The following is a 16,676-nucleotide window of genomic DNA, read 5'->3' on the forward strand; positions in this document are numbered from 1 at the left end:
CCTCCCCGATTTTGGATTCTCCGGAACCTCTCTCAGTTGCAATTTAACCTTAAGCGACAGAATATTAGCCTCAACACTGCTTCCAAATGTGGCTCATTCAATTTCCTTAATTTATCCTTGAGTTTATTGCTGCCTTTGAAGTCGCTCCGTACTGCAATTCTCCATTCTTCCCCCGAAAACAGATACCATCAACTGCAAATGTGGCTCATTTTAATCTGTAATGGTGTTAAAAAAAGAGGGGGAAAAACTAACAATAATGCATGAAAACAGACAGGGAAACAAAAAACTAATTATTGGGTGAGACGACTAATTAGTCTAGATCGTTTCCGAAGACGGGAATAATTTGCTTTATTTTATGACAAATGCAGAAATAAAAAGAAAAATCAGGACTGACTGTGATTAGTATGAATGGGATACAGAATGTAAAGAAGAAAATAAAACGAGAAAACAGATCAAAACAAGGCCAGGCCCAAACTTTCAGATGATTAGTACTCTAGCCTATCACAGCCCGCCGACATCGCCCTCGGCTGGTTTTGCTCCCCCTCCCTTTCTTTAACCCTCCCGACACACAAACCACACCAGGCAATAGCGTGGAGGAATGCAAGGCGAGCGACACACCCGTGAAGACCGCATTCCCAGCACGCACACGGGGGACAGTGACTCTCGGCCAAGGGTGAGGGCACCGACCCACCCGAAGAACAGGCACCCAGTGAGGGCCAGGCCATGAGAAAAACTTGCCCAAGGACCACCTGGGGGCTACAGGGAAAGCTGTAAAACAGGGAAGCGCTGCCGCTGCTGAGAGTGGGAGAGGCCGGGGGGAGGTCACTTAGTTTGCAAAAGACCACTTGGGCAGCCCACGCCGTTCCAGGAAGCCCAATATCCAGTCGATCCGCAGCACGGAGCTTTTAAACTAGAGCCGAGGGCTCTTCCACATCTGGTCGGCGGCCTCCATTAGAGGCCCGCAGCCTGGTATACTGCCCCTGGGGGTGGATGAAGCACGAGGAGGTTCCGAGGATCAGCATCTTCCGAAGCCCGGGGCCTCGCGCTCTGCGCCGAGAGGCTAATAGATGGTGCGCATTAGTGCTTCCCGGCGCAGCTCTGCCCTGCACCGGACCGGCGCGCGGGCGGACGGCAGCCATCCCTCAAATCTTCACACCCCACCGCAACTGGGCAAGGGAGAGTGCCTGAACTGTTCAGTGGCCCTGGCCCCTTGGCTCTGAGCCGAGCTGAGCAGCTGAGGTCTGTCCATTTGAAGCTGCAGCTCTTCCCCTCCTCATACCGCGGGGCGAGCCAGTGGACGGCCAGGCCACACGCCGGGAAGTCTGAGCGCACTGGGCGCTCAGCAGGCTGGTGTGTGTGGGCGGGGGGAGGTGGACAGATGAGAAAGCTTCTAAGGTTCCAAGAATACTGCTTACTGGCACTTACTGCCTCCGGACACACAAGCTGAAGTTTAGCAGAGTGGGGCTGGACAGGGCACACTCCTGCAAAGGACCGCTTTTCCCATCATTTCTCCTCCCAAGGAGAACAGGCACAGGACAGACGGACAAGCCGGGGGGAAGCCGTGGACACCGCTCTCTGGAGTCTGTGCCCGAGTGGTGGCTGCCGGTCACTTTCCTACTAAATGGGAAGAGCACCCTTCCGGAGTGCCAGCAGGGAAGACAGTGTCTCAACCAGTTCCTGGTCAGCCGCGGGAGGGGACAGCAGCATCTGCGACATCAGCACAGCCTGATGGTCACTGGCACACTGCGGAATTCTAGAAACCTGGTGGTTCGTGTGCCTTGTCAGCCGCTGGCTGCAAATGAGGATAATTTTCCCAAAAGGAGCGTTCAGTTGCATTCTCATTTTCCCTTTTGGCTCTTTCAAATATAAACAAGTACGATAATGTTTAACGCTGGGGAAATATACAGTAAGTTACAGGCTGTGCCGCAGCCCTGCGAGCTGGCGCTGGTTAAAGGGACAGGACTCCCTGCCCGTTGTTCTGCCCTCTGGCCCTGAGCTTTCACGAAGCCTGCTTTCCTAATAAAACATGTTCCTTGCATCGCCGCAGCAGCCACCAGCGAGGACACAGCCTAAAGAGCATCGGCACTTCCTTCCGAGTCTGGTTTTTCTGCAACCTTATCATCGGATGCTTCACATTTACACCAGCTGGAATGCTGACATCCCTGTTCTCTGGGAGTCGGGAGGATTTTGATTCAGTTACAATAAGTGAATCATTTTTCTTTGTTTAAAAAAAAAGTAAGCATTGTAACAATCTCACTGGGCAATATAATTTCAGAGCTGGACCATTATCCCAGTCATTGCCCTCATTTAACATGTAAAAAACCAAGATCCAAGGAGGGTGAAACCAGGGCCCAAATCACAGCTTGAGAGAAGGGCAGCCAGTGATTCCCTTCTCTGGCCTAGTGACATTCCACCACCCCACAGCATTATGTGACATCGAGTGGCAGATTCAGAATCACGTCTTGGCCGGTGCCGCAGCTCACTAGGTTAATCCTCCGCCTTGCGGCGCCGGCACACCGGGTTCTAGTCCCGGTCAGGGCGCCGGATTCTGTCCTGGTTGCCCCTCTTCCAGGCCAGCTCTCTGCTGTGGCCAGGGAGTGCAGTGGAGGATGGCCCAAGTGCTTGGGCTCTGCACCCCATGGGAGACCAGGAGAAGTACCTGGCTCCTGCCATCGGATCAGTGCGGTACGCTGGCCGCAGTGCACCGGCCACAGTGCACCAGCCGCGGCGGCCATTGGAGGATGAACCAACGGCAAAGGAAGACCTTTCTCTCTGTCTCTCACTGTCCACTCTGCCTGTCAAAAAAAAAAAGAAAAAAAAAAAAAAGAATCACGTCTTACGTCTTCAGCCTTGCAAAAGAGCCGCAGAGAAGGACTGAACGTTCCTCTCCCATCTCCCACCTGCACCTGTAGGAGCTGAGGAACAGGACCCAGCGGCTACATTGAAATGACACACAAACTCAACCCTGAGCTCCTATCAGACAACCTTTTGAACAATCCCAGGGTGACAAAGGTAGAGTGTCCCCACTTGCAGCTCATTCTATTATCCTAACCCCAATCAAATCTGAACACCTCCTAGGACTGGTGCCGGCACTTTCCTGAGCGTCCCCAGGTCAGGACTCAACCGACACATCCGGGCCTCAGGGAGCCGGGGTAGAGTCACCACCCACCGCCCCCCAGTTGAGAGCTGGCGATCTCACCTACACAGTCATTGGCTCCTGGTGCTGAGGATTCCCTGCCATGGGCCCCACGCATAAGACATCCAAGGGCCCTGGTCCACCCACCCCCACAGAGATAAACAGAGTAGATCTCAGCTTGAGACCTTGCAGAATCTAAAAGGTTAAGAGGAATAATAAAGGAAACTGCCAATTGTAAGTGAATTATATTTGGCTCTGAAAGCTGAGGCCAGGCTATATTATAAAAGGCATCTCTTTGCGTTGTTTACCATCACCCTGACTAATGCAGACCCTTTTTTTTTTGTTTTAAATAATCTCATGCAAATTAGACACACACACTTCCTTCCAGTTGATTGCTATCTGTGAGGAATAATCTAACCGCAGAGGGACTGACAGTGGCTGTGCAGAGCAAGAGATGGGAGTGAAGGGCTTCCCGTCCGGTGGCCTGCAAACCTCCTCCCTCCCCGTAGGCTTCAGGCTACACTTGGAAGGACCAGTCCGTGCTATGAAGCTGGGGCATCAATCGGCATCCACGACACCACCAGCACTTAGCGTGCGGATGTTTTCTTTCAGGAACTGCCCCTCCGCCACTGGCGATTTTCAAGTCCCCAGCTCTCCCACCCCCACCCTCAGTCTACAGCACTGATGATTAAAATATATTATTGATAAAGAATAGCACTAAGAAAGTCCTGCTCAGTTATCCCATCCACTCACTAGCTTTAGTCAAGAGGAGGCAGAGAAAGAGCCTTGTCCAAGGAAACTTGTCCGAGGTGGCAGCGGGCCGTGGACCGACAGAGGCAGAGGCCACCCCACCTGTTAGTACCGCTGCTGCTGGAAGCTCTTGGCTCACACTTCCAGTTCCCTAGAATCTACCGGCAAAGCCTCGGAACACACCCCTTCCCAGGAGGGCTGCGCTGCCCCTCTAAAGAGGCCGCCAGCGTTTCTTTTCCCACACTTTCTGCAGGGAGGGTCTCCAGCCTCCTACTGATGAACAAAGCCGGGCTTTATGGCTGCAGCGCTGGAACTCAGTGGCTTCAGGATGGCCACACTTTTATCCCCCAGGAGATAAACAGGCTTGTTTTCTTTTTCTAAAGGTTTCTGTTAAAAACACAAACAAAACCAAACCTATTGACTCTAGGAGCCGCACCTACCTAACTGGCCTCGAGCACGGAGTCCCAGGGCCATTCCCATGACTCACCGTCTTTTGGTGAGATTGGCTGTGCACGGGCTTCTCAGAATAAGTGACCTCAACCCTGCCCCACCCCCCCCCTCCCCGTGACCACTGGGCACTGCTGTGGGTCCGGCCCTACGCAGGTGAAGCAGAAAGACGCATGGCGGAAGACAGCAGTGCCCTTCTTTGCATTGTTCATGTCAAACCACAACCAGGACACAGGGTTAGGAACAGTCTGAAAACGCACAGGGTAACGCATGCCCCAGGGTACCTTCCAACAGAGGCTGAGTTTTATAATAAAAATGCAGAGCCTGGTGGGGCTGAAGGGCACAGGGCCAGAGGCTGGCGGCAAAGGGCAGGGGCTAAGGGGCCAGGAACCTGGACCCTCTTCTTCCCCAGCCACACGCGGTCCTATTTCTGGGACCTGGACAATTCACCTGGGACTCTCGGAGACTGAGCGGGGGTCACCTCTCTCAGAACACAAGTAGTTATCTGGCCCAGCACACTCTGGGAGGAGATGAGGCAGAGAAGACAGCTGGCTAAAAATACTTCCCAAAGTACAAGAAAAATCAGCTCTCTCAGAAGAGGCTCCGGGAGGGGAAGGGGAAAAAGTATTTTTATTTTATTTTATTAACATTTTGTTGGAAGAGTAGAGTACAATAAGGACTCTCAGAGCCTCTAAAAGTCGTTGGATGACCTGTAGACCCCTATTTCCCAGTGCCTTGTATAAAATTGAATTTTTTAAACATAAATTACACGTAATGACGACACTGTAAAAACTAACAGTAATGGAAAGCTGTGCTGTATTTCATTAGCCTGTATTATTCCGTGCCACCTGATCCAGCCGGGCCTTGTTTATGAGTTAGTGTGTTAGCAGATGCCGATGGAAGCATTTGCTTCGACCTTGCTCTTCTCATTGGGGCATGAAATTACGACGGCAGCACCTTGATATTACAGCCATAAATACAGTAAACTGCAAATTTAAGCCAACGGCTCCTATTGTCTCTGAACATAAAGCTGATCGGTATTTATTTAAAAGGAGAACAAAAAAAATATTATATATCACCTTGTTTATGGGGCCTCCCCCACCCACTTTCTCATCCCCTCCCCCAGCCCCCCAACCTGTCCAATTCACTTGGTTAAAATATTAAGCAAATAAGCCAAATGCCCTCTTCTCCACTGATTAACTATTCCCAAGCAGAAAAACAGTATTTGATAAAACTAGTTCCAAATACCATTACCCTGAATGAAAGAGTTTTTATAAAAACTGATCTGATGGTCAGGAGGGGGCTGGCTCCCACCATCTTACTATTGATATGTAAATTCAAGAGCAGGGCAGAGACCCTCCCTTCTCCGGAAGAGAGGAGAGGAAAGTTCCAACAACAGGAGAGAAAGTTGCTGATGTGTCCTCTCCATATCCTTCTAAAATCGTTAGTAGAAATGCTATTTCACAAAGCAGCAAAACACAGCCTCCTGCCACCTAAGGGAAGAGAAAGAAAGATACCTGACCAAGAGTGTAATTCTCACCTCAACACCTGAAAACGCGCCAACCCCTCCTTCATCCCAGTGAACCACAGAGACATATATCCTTTAAATGTGGAAGAAAAATAAACACAAGGACTAAAGGACACAGGATATCACCCAGCCATGTCGCCTCGCGTAAGTCACCAAGCAAAAAGCCGGTGCAAAATGCGCTTCACGGCTGCTCTGACCGCGGAACCCGGCAGGCCTGCTGCGCGTGAAGTCCGGGAGAGAAGGCAGCTCTGTCTTCCCAAAGTCAGCGGAGGAGGGCTCGCCTCTCAGGGAGGCGGAAGGGGGTGCAAAACCTCGGCCGCGTCGAAGTTTGGGGTGTCAGGGAGGTGGTGGTGGAACCAGGACAGCAGCAGGCAAGCTCTGAAGTCTACCGGCAACGCATGCAGGAGAATCACCTCGGTGGTGAAGTTGATGCAAGTTTTGGGAGTTTTATTCCAAAGCAGACAGGCTGGGGTCCTAGGGGCTGGTGCCCAACAGTACTGAAGACATGGCCAGACTGACCAAGATCAAAAGTCTCTGCACATTCACTTCCAACAGGGCATTCCACCAGGCACACGGGCTCCCTCGGAGCCCTAAATTACATCAGCCCCACCAGGCAGTGAGCTTAGCTCCTTCCGCGTAAGGAGCAAACTTTCCTGTAAGATTTATCGAGCTTCTCTGGGGAGCAGTATAACTGGTGAACAAGACCGAAGCGAGCTGCCCCTCTGTGTAGCACAAATTGAGATCTCTTATATGAAAGACTGGGAGGTTTCCAATCAGCATCCACGCCTATTTTTAGATCTATATAGCCTAAACGTTTTCTTTTACTTCCTCTCTGCTAAATTAGACGCACAAACAAAGAGGAGTTATTTTGGATATCTGATCATCAATTCCACAGGAACAGATGCTGCGGCCACTGTCACCGCCAGCAGTCTCAACTCAGCAGGTCTTTGGCAACACACCGAGAGGTCAGCCCTCTCACAGCACACGGAGCAAGTCCATGGAAGCGTGACTGTGTCCTATAGACTTCGGGATGGCAATCAGGAACCGCTGCTACGTACAAGCCAAAGGCCAGCTAAGTCCAATGCGTGCCTGTACGTGTGGAGACGCCAGACAGACAGGCACACGTCTAATAATACTTAAATCTTGCTTCTGTTTCAGCAGAGGCAGCAAAGGTTGCTTGTTTAAACACACACCACACGCGCGCGCACACACACGTCTCTGATAATCAAAGAAATTCAGAACTAGAGGAAAAGTTGTAGTTTATCTAGTATATCCCCCGATCTTTTCCTCTCATTTTTTAGAAGATTTATTTTTATTTATTTGAAAGACAGAGTTACAGAAAGAGGTAGAGACAGAGAGACAGGTCTTCCATCTGCTGGTTCACTCCCCAAATGGTCACAACAGCCAGAGTGGTGCTGACCTGAAGCCAGGAGCTTCCTCCAGGTCTCCCACATGAGTGCAGGGGCCCAAGGACTTGGGCCATCTTCCACTGCTTTCCCAGGCCATAGCAGAGAGCTGGATCAGAAGTGGAGCAGCCGGGACTAGAACTGGTGCCCATATGGGATTCCAGCGCTTCAGACCAGGGTGTTAACCCACTGTACCACAGCGCCAGACCCATCCTTTCATTTTATAGATCAAGAAAAATGGACAGAACGAGGGCCAGATTTGCCTCCTGCCCAGGCAAGACCCAGAGGCAGCAGCGTTGCACTCTGGGGCTCCCGGTGTCCTGCCAGGGGTGCACCTGCTCCCCTGGGCCACCTGACACAGCCAGCGCAATTTCAATCGCCCCAGCCTCCAGCAAAAAAAGAAAAGCAAGGATACACACGTGGAACATGGCAGGGAACTAGGTGCCAGGGACACGGAACGTGCTACACACACCTCTGTAGACACACATATACACGGAGTTGTGTGCAAAGGCATGAAACAGGTGACACAGGTTCTAAATGGATGGGGAACCAGTAGCTGTGCAGGCAGACGTCTCACTGCACATCCTCCTTAGGGATTTTGCTCCACGTGAATCCCTTTCTGATTCAAAAGGAAAAAATTAAATTTATCTTTAACAAGAAAATATTTGCAGGGAGGAAAAAAAAAAAAAAACCTTGAATCTGGCAAAATCACTTCAAGGGTTATCCCCAATTTCCAGAACAGAAAAAGCAGAGCAGAAAGAGATGAGGAGGCACACGCAGGCGCTAGCGTTTGACCGCATCCACGATTTCTGATTTTTGCTTAACTCATTGTAGTGGCAACCACAGCAGCCAAATACAAGGTAGGTTCTCTCTCTCTCTCTCTTTTTTTTTTTAATGTGTTTTTAAAAGGCAGACACCTGTTCTACTTTGACACATCCTGGCTGCCCAAATGTTTCTTTCGGCTCCAAATATTGACTTCACCCATGGAAATGTTTCCGTCACTGCAACAAAACAAACATTTGCTCTGGGCTGAGAGGGATGGCCGCCATCTCCTGTGTGCCTCCAGACAGCCTGATGTGAGAAACACGAACTCCACAGCCGGACCCGGTGAGGAGGACACCCGGTCACCAGAGTGCAGGCAGCAGGCACATCCCTGCTCGCTCAGTCGAGCACTGGGCTCTTTCACGTTGTAAACGCGTGATCAGAAGGGTTATTTCACATTCAACTTGCTCTCTAAATTGCTATCAAGCTATCAGATTCTTTTTTAAGTCCTCATATTAGTTTGATTATAACACATACAAAATGCTGTCTTATAGGTCAATACATAAAATCATGCCCTCACCATCAATCTGTGTAGCTCAAGTGCATCCGGTAATAGATGCTTTTGTCAACATGATGTAATTATACAGTACTCAACCAAATCCGAAAATAGGTGCTTATTTTGCTTGGCAATGTGGGACAGCTAGGATCTCAGCTTCCCTACCTGTTAAATGGGAGTCTCCCTAAAATTTCTTATCCCCTACACAGCAGACTCATAGAATGGCAGATGTTCTAAACAGCACTCTGGCCTCAGAATCAGCCCTTAAGGCATTCGGATCTGGCTAAAAAGCCCATTAAGAGCATTTCAGGCATGGAAAGCCAAGACACTCTGGCAAAAAAAAAAAAAAAAAAAAAAAAACCTAAATGAAAGATCCCTGTGAGTGAGATCCCAGCAAAAAGAACGGGCCATCAAAGAAGGAGGTACCTTTCTCTGAAGGGAGGAGAGAACTTACACTTTGACTATGGCCTTGTCTAAATAAGATGGGGTTGGTGAACTCAAGAGGCTTCCAGAGCCTTGGCAGCTCATGACAAGAGCCTCGGGTGATTGCTGACATCATAAATAAGAGTGTCAATTGTTAAATCAACAACAGGAGTCACTGTGCACTTACTCCCCATGTAGGATCTCTGTCCTTAATGTGTTGTACTATGTGAATTAACGGTAAAACTAGTCTTCAAGCAGACTTTATACTTTGTGTTTCTGTGTGGGTGCAAACTGTTGAAATCTTTACTTAGTATATACTAAATTGATCTTCTGTATATAAAGATAATTGAAAATTAATCTTGATGAAGAATGGGATGGGAGAGGGAGTGGGAGATGGGATGGTTGCGGGTGGGAGGGTGGTTATCAGGGGGAAAAGCTGCTATAATCCAAAAGTTGTACTTTGGAAATTTATATTTATTAAATAAAAGTTAAAAAAATTTCTTATCCTCGATTTCTCATGTTGGATAGGTATTTCATTTATTCCTCTGCCTCTCTCCCTCTCTACAAACACACACACACACACACACACACACACACACACACAATTTGTACATACATGGGTACTTCAAAATTCTGCGGAAAAATTCATGCTATGAACAAACTATGCATCAGTTATGGTCACATGACTATCCCTACGCCTTCCCCTAGCCTCATCGGGTACCTAAACCAACGGAGCCACCCAATCTTGGGCTGTGAACTCCCAAAATCGTAACCCAAAACAATCCTCCTTCCTTCTAAGAAGCTCCTCTCAGGTATCTTAGCTCAAGTGACAGAAAGATGACTGACGTTCCTCATACTATCAAAACAAAATACACATGGCCATCTCTTGGTATTTATGGGAAATTCACTCCAGGACCCTCGCAGACACCAAAATCCACAGGCACTCAAGTTTCTTACACAAAAGGATATAGTATTTGCATATAATCTAAAGCACAGCCCCCTGTATGCTTTAAATCTTCTTTAAATTACTTATAACTCCCAATACAATGCAAATTCTACATAGGGAGTTGTTCCAGAATAACATTTAGGGAATAGTGACAAGGAAAAAAGTCTGTACACATTCACAGATGTATTTTTCAAAAAATGTTTCCTGGACAGAGTGGTTAGTTGACTCCATGGATCCGGCATGCGCCGACGCAGGGGCCAGCTGTGTATGTATCTACTTCATAATACGAACAGCTCATCAGGGAGCAGCGCTGCGGCATGGCAGGTAAGGCTGCTGTCTGCAACACCTGCACCCGCTATGAGCATCAGTTTCTGTCTTTGCTGCTCTGCTTCCAATCCAGCTCCTTGCAGATGTGCCTGGGAGGGCAGGGGAGGATGGTCCAAGTGCTCAGGCCCCTGCACCCATGTGGGAGACCTGGAGGAAGCTCCTGGCTTCTGGCTTCAGCCTGGTTCAGCCCCAGCCACTGCAGCCACTTGGGGAGTGAACCACCTGATGGAAGATCTCCCTGTCTCTTTCTTTCTTCCAATCTCTTTCTCTCTCTCTCTCTCTCTCTCTCTCTGGAATTCTGCCATTCAGAATAATAAAGAAATAAATCTTTTTTTAAAAAGACTTATGTAGAAAGATGGTTCATCACCATATTTTTAACAGCAAAGAGATTAAACAATGTAAATATCTAAAGAGTAATGATTAGGCAAATTATGATATATTTCAAAAATGTGATATTCAAATGTTCACATTCATAGGAACAATTTCTGATGATATAGGAAAATGCTTTTGATAAGACATAAAAGACAGATGCTGTATTCATAGCATGATCTCAATTACATTTTTTAAAAAGACAAAAGGAAGCAACAGAGTTGCAGCATTTTTAACTTGATCTGAATTCAACTCATGTATGAGCTGAAGGAGAAGGAACCACACTGCAGTGGGGCAGGGCCCACCGCCTCACTCCACAAGGGCCGCGTCTTCCTGGGGCAGGAAGGGCCCACCGCCTCACTCCACAAGGGCCGCGTCTTCCTGGGGCAGGAAGGGCCCACCGCCTCACTCCACAAGGGCCGCGTCTTTCTGGGGCAGGAAAGGCCCACAGCCTCACTCCACGAGGGCCGCGTCTTCCTGGGGCAGGAAGGGCCCACCGCCTCACTCCACACGTGCCGCGTCTTTCTGGGGCAGGAAAGGCCCACAGCCTCACTCCACACGTACTGCATCTTCATGGGGAAGGGCCCACCGCCTCACTCCACGAGGGCCGCGTCTTTCTGGGGAAGGGCCCACCACCTCACTCCACACGTGCCGCGTCTTCATGGGGCAGGAAGGGCCCACCGCCTCACTCCACATGTACTGCATCTTCATGGGGAAGGGCCCACAGCCTCACTCCTACAGGGCCTTGTACTCTGAGCGCCTGGCCCAGGTGATCTTCTCTGTGCAGCCTGGCACCCATGTGCAAAGATGACCATACTGTCCAGTGTTAAACCAAAGATTGGTTTCAATGTGAAGGAAATGTGATCATATTAAACTTACTAAGATTCATGAGGTATCTTTCTAAGGGCTTTTCATAAACTTTTTTTAAATAATATATATTTTTAAATTTTATTTATTTAAAAGGCAGAGTTAGAGAGGGAGGGAGGGACAGAGAGAGAGGTCTTCCAACTGCTAGTTTACTCCCCAAGTGGCCACAATGGCCAGGTCCAAGCCAGGAACTTAATCTGGGTCTCCTAAGTGGGTATCAGGAGCCCAAACACTTGGGCCACTCTCTGTTGCTTTTCCCAGGCCATTAGCAGGGAGCTGGATCAGAAGTGGAGCAGCTGGGACTCGAACTGGCCCCCATATGGGATGTCAGCATCGCCACTTCACCTGCTACACTATGACAGCCCCGGAAATACTATTTTTATAAAAGGTATTTTTGGGGAAAGCACTGTGGCACAGCAGGTTAAGCCACCAACTGCAGCACCAGCATCCCATATGGGCACCAGTTCGAGTCCTGACTGCTCCACTTCTGATCCAGCTCCCTGCTAATGCATCTGGACAAAGAGCAGAAGATGGCCCCAGTACGTGGGCTCCTGCCACCCATGTAGGAGACCAAGATGAAGCTCCCAGCTCCTGGCTTTGGCCTGGCCTAGCCTTGGCTGTTGTGGTCATCTGGGAAGTGAACCAGTAGATAGAAGATCTTTTTCTTTCTCTGTAACTTTGTCTTTCAAATAAAATAAATCTTTAAAATAGTCTAATCTTGACAAACTGATTTTAGTGCATTATTTAGCCCACTTACATTTAATATAAACACTGAAACGCTGAGGTTTATATACCTCATCTTACAATTTGTTTACTTTTTGACCCATTTAATCCACTCTTTTCTTTCTTTTTAACTCAGTTTTTCCTTCTATTTGCTTGTAGTCAAGGTGGCTTCTGAAAGGTTTCTCCATGGCAACGTCACTCTTTTTGTAATTATTAAGCAGCTTGCAGGAGATACTATGTTACTTGTCTTCAAACTCTCACCCTCTAATTCCAGCCCACATCAGATCTTGTCTGCAACAATAATTACCAGGCATCTGCCTAATGGGGGATCTCAAACTGCTAAGGGTAAAAGGGGTCCTAGCCTAAAAAGTCTGAGAATCATTGATCTAGCTATCACAGTATAGCCTTGGCTTACCACAGCTTCACATCAGTGAGAAACCACCATTTCCCCAACGAGCTCTAGCGCTTAGAACTTTCTCTCCAACTCTCCTACTGCGTAAGAGCAAGCATTTTCATTCCAACGCATGTCAAAACCCATAAGAGAAACCTTATTTCTTTTACAGCCAGCATTCACTTGTATGTGTCCTTTCTTCATTCTTCCTTACACTTCTGTGTCTCCACGTAGGATCATCTTCTTTCTGCTTGAAAACTCCTTTAGTGGGGCCAGTGCTGTGCTGTGGCGGGCAAAGCCTCCACCTGCAGTGCCCACATCCCATATGAGCACCAGTTCCAGTCTCGCCTGCTCCACTTCCAATCCAGCTCTCTGCGATGGCCTAGGAAAGCAGTGGAAGATGGTCCAAGTCCTTGGGCCCCTGCACCTGTGTGGGAGACCTGGAAGAAGCTCCTGGCTTTGGACTGGTACAGCTCTGGCCATTGTGGCCAAATGGGGAGTGAACCAGCGGATGGAAGACCTCTCAATTACGTACTCTCTCTCTCTGTCTGTCTGTCTGTCTCTCTCTCCTTCTCTGTGTAACTCTTTTAAATAATTGTTTTTTTTAAATTTAAAAAACCACATTCTATTGTGAAATAACCTCAGACTTACAGGAAAGTTATAAGAATAATAAAAATATTCCCCTTTCACTTAGAGTCTTTAAATATTAAACTCATCACATTTATTATTCCCTATCCATCTGCATAATTATTTTCTATGAACTAAGACTAAGCTACAGACACGCTGCCTCTTTCCTCCTAAGTATTTCAGTACACCTGAGGTGTGTTGTGGGGTGAATGAGTGGGAGGAGTGCATGTTCACACACAGCTCAGCTGAGCCTATTGAGTCTGTATCTGTAGCTCACACCTCTCTGAACTTGCCTCCTAGTGTCCATCTGCCCCAAGCACGTCTATGTCAAACTCAGCACGCCTACACACTGGCTCCCACTCTTGCTCCTCCAAGCTGTTCCAATCCCAGTTACTGGCAACTCCAAACCTCCCAGTTATACAAGGCCCTAAACCTTGGACGTTTCCTTAATTTCCAGTTCTCCTTCATATCCCAGATCTGACACATCAGGATATTCTCTTGGAGTCACTTTAAAAAACATCCAGTGCTCTGAGAACACAACACCACTTCCTGTCTCTCACTTCTACCCTTGCTCTCCTCACTGTTCACTCTTAACACAGCAGCCAGGCTGCTCCTACCAAAGCTTAAATTAGTCTCTGATGACCTCTCAATTTAGCCAAAGTAAAACTAAAGTCTTCACTGGGATCAACACACCCTATTCGACCTCACTTCCTGTGAATGCTGTGACCCTGCCTCTCACTACCATCCTTGCCTACACACTGGCCTCCCTTCTGTTCCTAGAATTTGCCACCCATGCTGCCGCTTCAGGCACAAGTTGTTCCCTTTTCCTAGAACTCTTTCTCCCCAGAAATCTTGTATGGCTTGCTTCCTCATTTTCTTGAAGTTTTTGCTCAAAATGTCACCTTACGGGGGCCTTTCCAGAACATTCTGTTTAAAACTGCAAGCTCCCAAGAACTTTCTGTTGCTCTTACTCTACTTACATTATGTTTGCATCTCACTCTATTGTTGTCACCCTCCTTCTCTGCCATTTGAGGACAAGCTCATTAAAAACAGGAATTCTGGAGGTAGGCATCCCATTTGGGCACTGATTTGAGTCCTGGCTGTTCTACTTCTGATCCAGCTTCCTGCTAACATGTCCGGGAAAGCAGCGGAAGATGGCCCAAGTGCTTGGGCCCCTGCGCCCATGTGGGAGACCCGGAAGAAGCTCCTGGCTCCTGGCTTCAGCCTGGCCCAGTCCTGGTCATTGTGGCCATTTGGCGATTGAGCCAGCAGATGAAGACTTCTCTCTTTTTTGTCTCTTCCTCTCTTGCTGTAACTCTTTCAAATGAATAAATAAATGTTTTCAAAAAAGCAGACAGGAACTTTGGCCATTTTAGTCACTGTTCTTTTCCCTATGGCTAGAACACTCTGGTTCTATTTGTACCTAGTAGGTGTTGAATAAAAACATGTGGAAACAATAAATAAATAGAAACTGAACATATATTAGCAGATAAAGTACTGCTGTTCAGGTTTAGAGAAAGCCAGTGGGGTCGCAGAAAGAATCCAGATCCCACCTTCATCTCCTCCTTGCCCCGAAAACACTGCTTTAGAATCTTCAGGGCTCCCCAGAGATAGGAGTAAAAACTGTACTGAAGCAAACCACTTTGTTCCTCAGCCCCTGCCATATCTTGTACTCTGAGACACACATGTCTTCTGCCCATGGTGCTCCACTCACCAGAGTAGCCTTCTCCTGGCCCCACGCAGCACTGTCCATTGTCCTGGGCTAGCCTGTCCACCAGCTTCCTCCTGGCCCCACGCAGCACTGTCCATTGTCCTGGGCTAGCCTGTCCACCAGCTTCCTCCTGGCCCCACGCAGCACTGTCCATTGTCCTGGGCTAGCCTGTCCACCAGCTTCCTCCTGGCCCCACGCAGCACTGTCCGTTGTCCTGGGCTAGCCTGTCCACCAGCTTCCTCCTGGCCCCACGCAGCACTGTCCATTGTCCTGAGCTAGCCTGTCCACCAGCTTCCTCCTGGCCCCACGCAGCACTGTCCGTTGTCCTGGGCTAGCCTGTCCACCAGCTTCCTCCGACTCCCCCCAGATACAGGCACTTTTCAACAGCGACTGACACCCATGGGACAATCCTCTGGCCACCAGACTGTTTGTAGCTTTCATTTTGTTTGGTTTTTCCAGGATTTTTACTGCTGTTAAACTTCTACTGGCTGTCTGATTCATCACTATATCCCTAAAACACTGATAAGTTCCTAGTGGACCTTCACTGAATACTCATTCAGTGTGCAAACAAATGCACTCGATGGACTGTAAGACTTTCTTTCGTTTTGTAAGATTTATTTATTTATTTGAAAGTCAGAATTACACAGAGAGAGAAGGAGAGGCAGAGAGACAGAGAAACAGAGAGAAAGAGAAGTCTTCCATCTGATGGTTCACTCCCTAGTTGGCTGCAATGGCTGGAGCTGCGCTGATCTGAAGCCAGAAGCCAGGAGCTTTTTTTGGGTCTCCCACGTGGGTGCAGGGGCCCAAGGACTTGGGCCATCTTTTACTGTTTTCCCAGGGCACAGCAGAGAGCTGGATCAGAAGAGCAGCAGCAAGAATATGAACTGGCACCCTTATGGGATGCCAGCACTGCAGGCGGCAGCTTTACCTACTATGCCACAGTGCCAGCCCCTGGAAGACTTTTAATAACTGTAGGATATACTTGCATCATTCAGTGACAATTCCTCTTCTCTTAAAAAAAATATCTATCATAAGACATAACCATTGTCGCCATTAACATTTAAAAAAATTTTTTAAACTTCTAGCCCATGTAATAAGGCAGGAAATATGTATTTTAATAAACTGGGGCCAGCGCTGTGGCATAGCAGGTAAAGCCGCTGCCTGAAGTGCATGCATCCCATACGGGTGACAGTTTGAGACCCAGTTACTCCACTTCTGACCCAGCTCTCTGCTATGGCCTGGAAAAGCAGGGGTAGATGGCCCAAGTGCTTGGACGCCTCCACCTGCATGAGAGACCTGGAAGAAGCTCCAGGCTCCTGCCTTTGGATCAGCCCAGCTTCAGCTATTGTGGCCATTTGGAGAGTGAACCAGTGGATGGAAGCTCTCTCTCTCTCTCTCTCTCTCTCTCTCTGCCTCTCTGTAACTCTGCTTTTAAAATAAATAAATAGTCCAGGGGAAAAAAATAACCAATGTTTAAAAAAAAAAAAAAAAGAAAGGAAGCCTAGCTCCCCTCCAGACCTCTCTGGCTAGAGGTCTCTGACTTAAATAAATCTTGCTTTAAAAATAAAAATCAGTAATTTCCTATGCACCAGCAGTTAGTAACTAAAAAAAAAAAAAAAAAAAAAAAAAAAAAAAAAAAAAATTCCTTTCACAGTAGTCATCAGAAATACAAAATTACTATGATAATCATTCTTTAAGTTTAATTTT

At 48.1% G+C, this 16,676-nt stretch overlaps 1 protein-coding gene across 8 annotated transcripts in view; it reads right to left on the bottom strand.

Annotated features, from left to right (window-relative positions):
* The window catches only part of PEX14 (peroxisomal biogenesis factor 14), a 153,538-nt gene that overhangs the window by 24,508 nt on the left and 112,354 nt on the right, over positions 1-16,676 (bottom strand). The gene's annotated exons all lie outside the window — the stretch shown is intronic.

Source organism: Oryctolagus cuniculus, chromosome 7 (assembly GCF_051225735.1).
Source record: "Oryctolagus cuniculus isolate XC-2025 breed Fujian yellow rabbit chromosome 7, ASM5122573v1, whole genome shotgun sequence".
Classification (NCBI taxonomy): Eukaryota; Metazoa; Chordata; class Mammalia; order Lagomorpha; family Leporidae; genus Oryctolagus; species Oryctolagus cuniculus.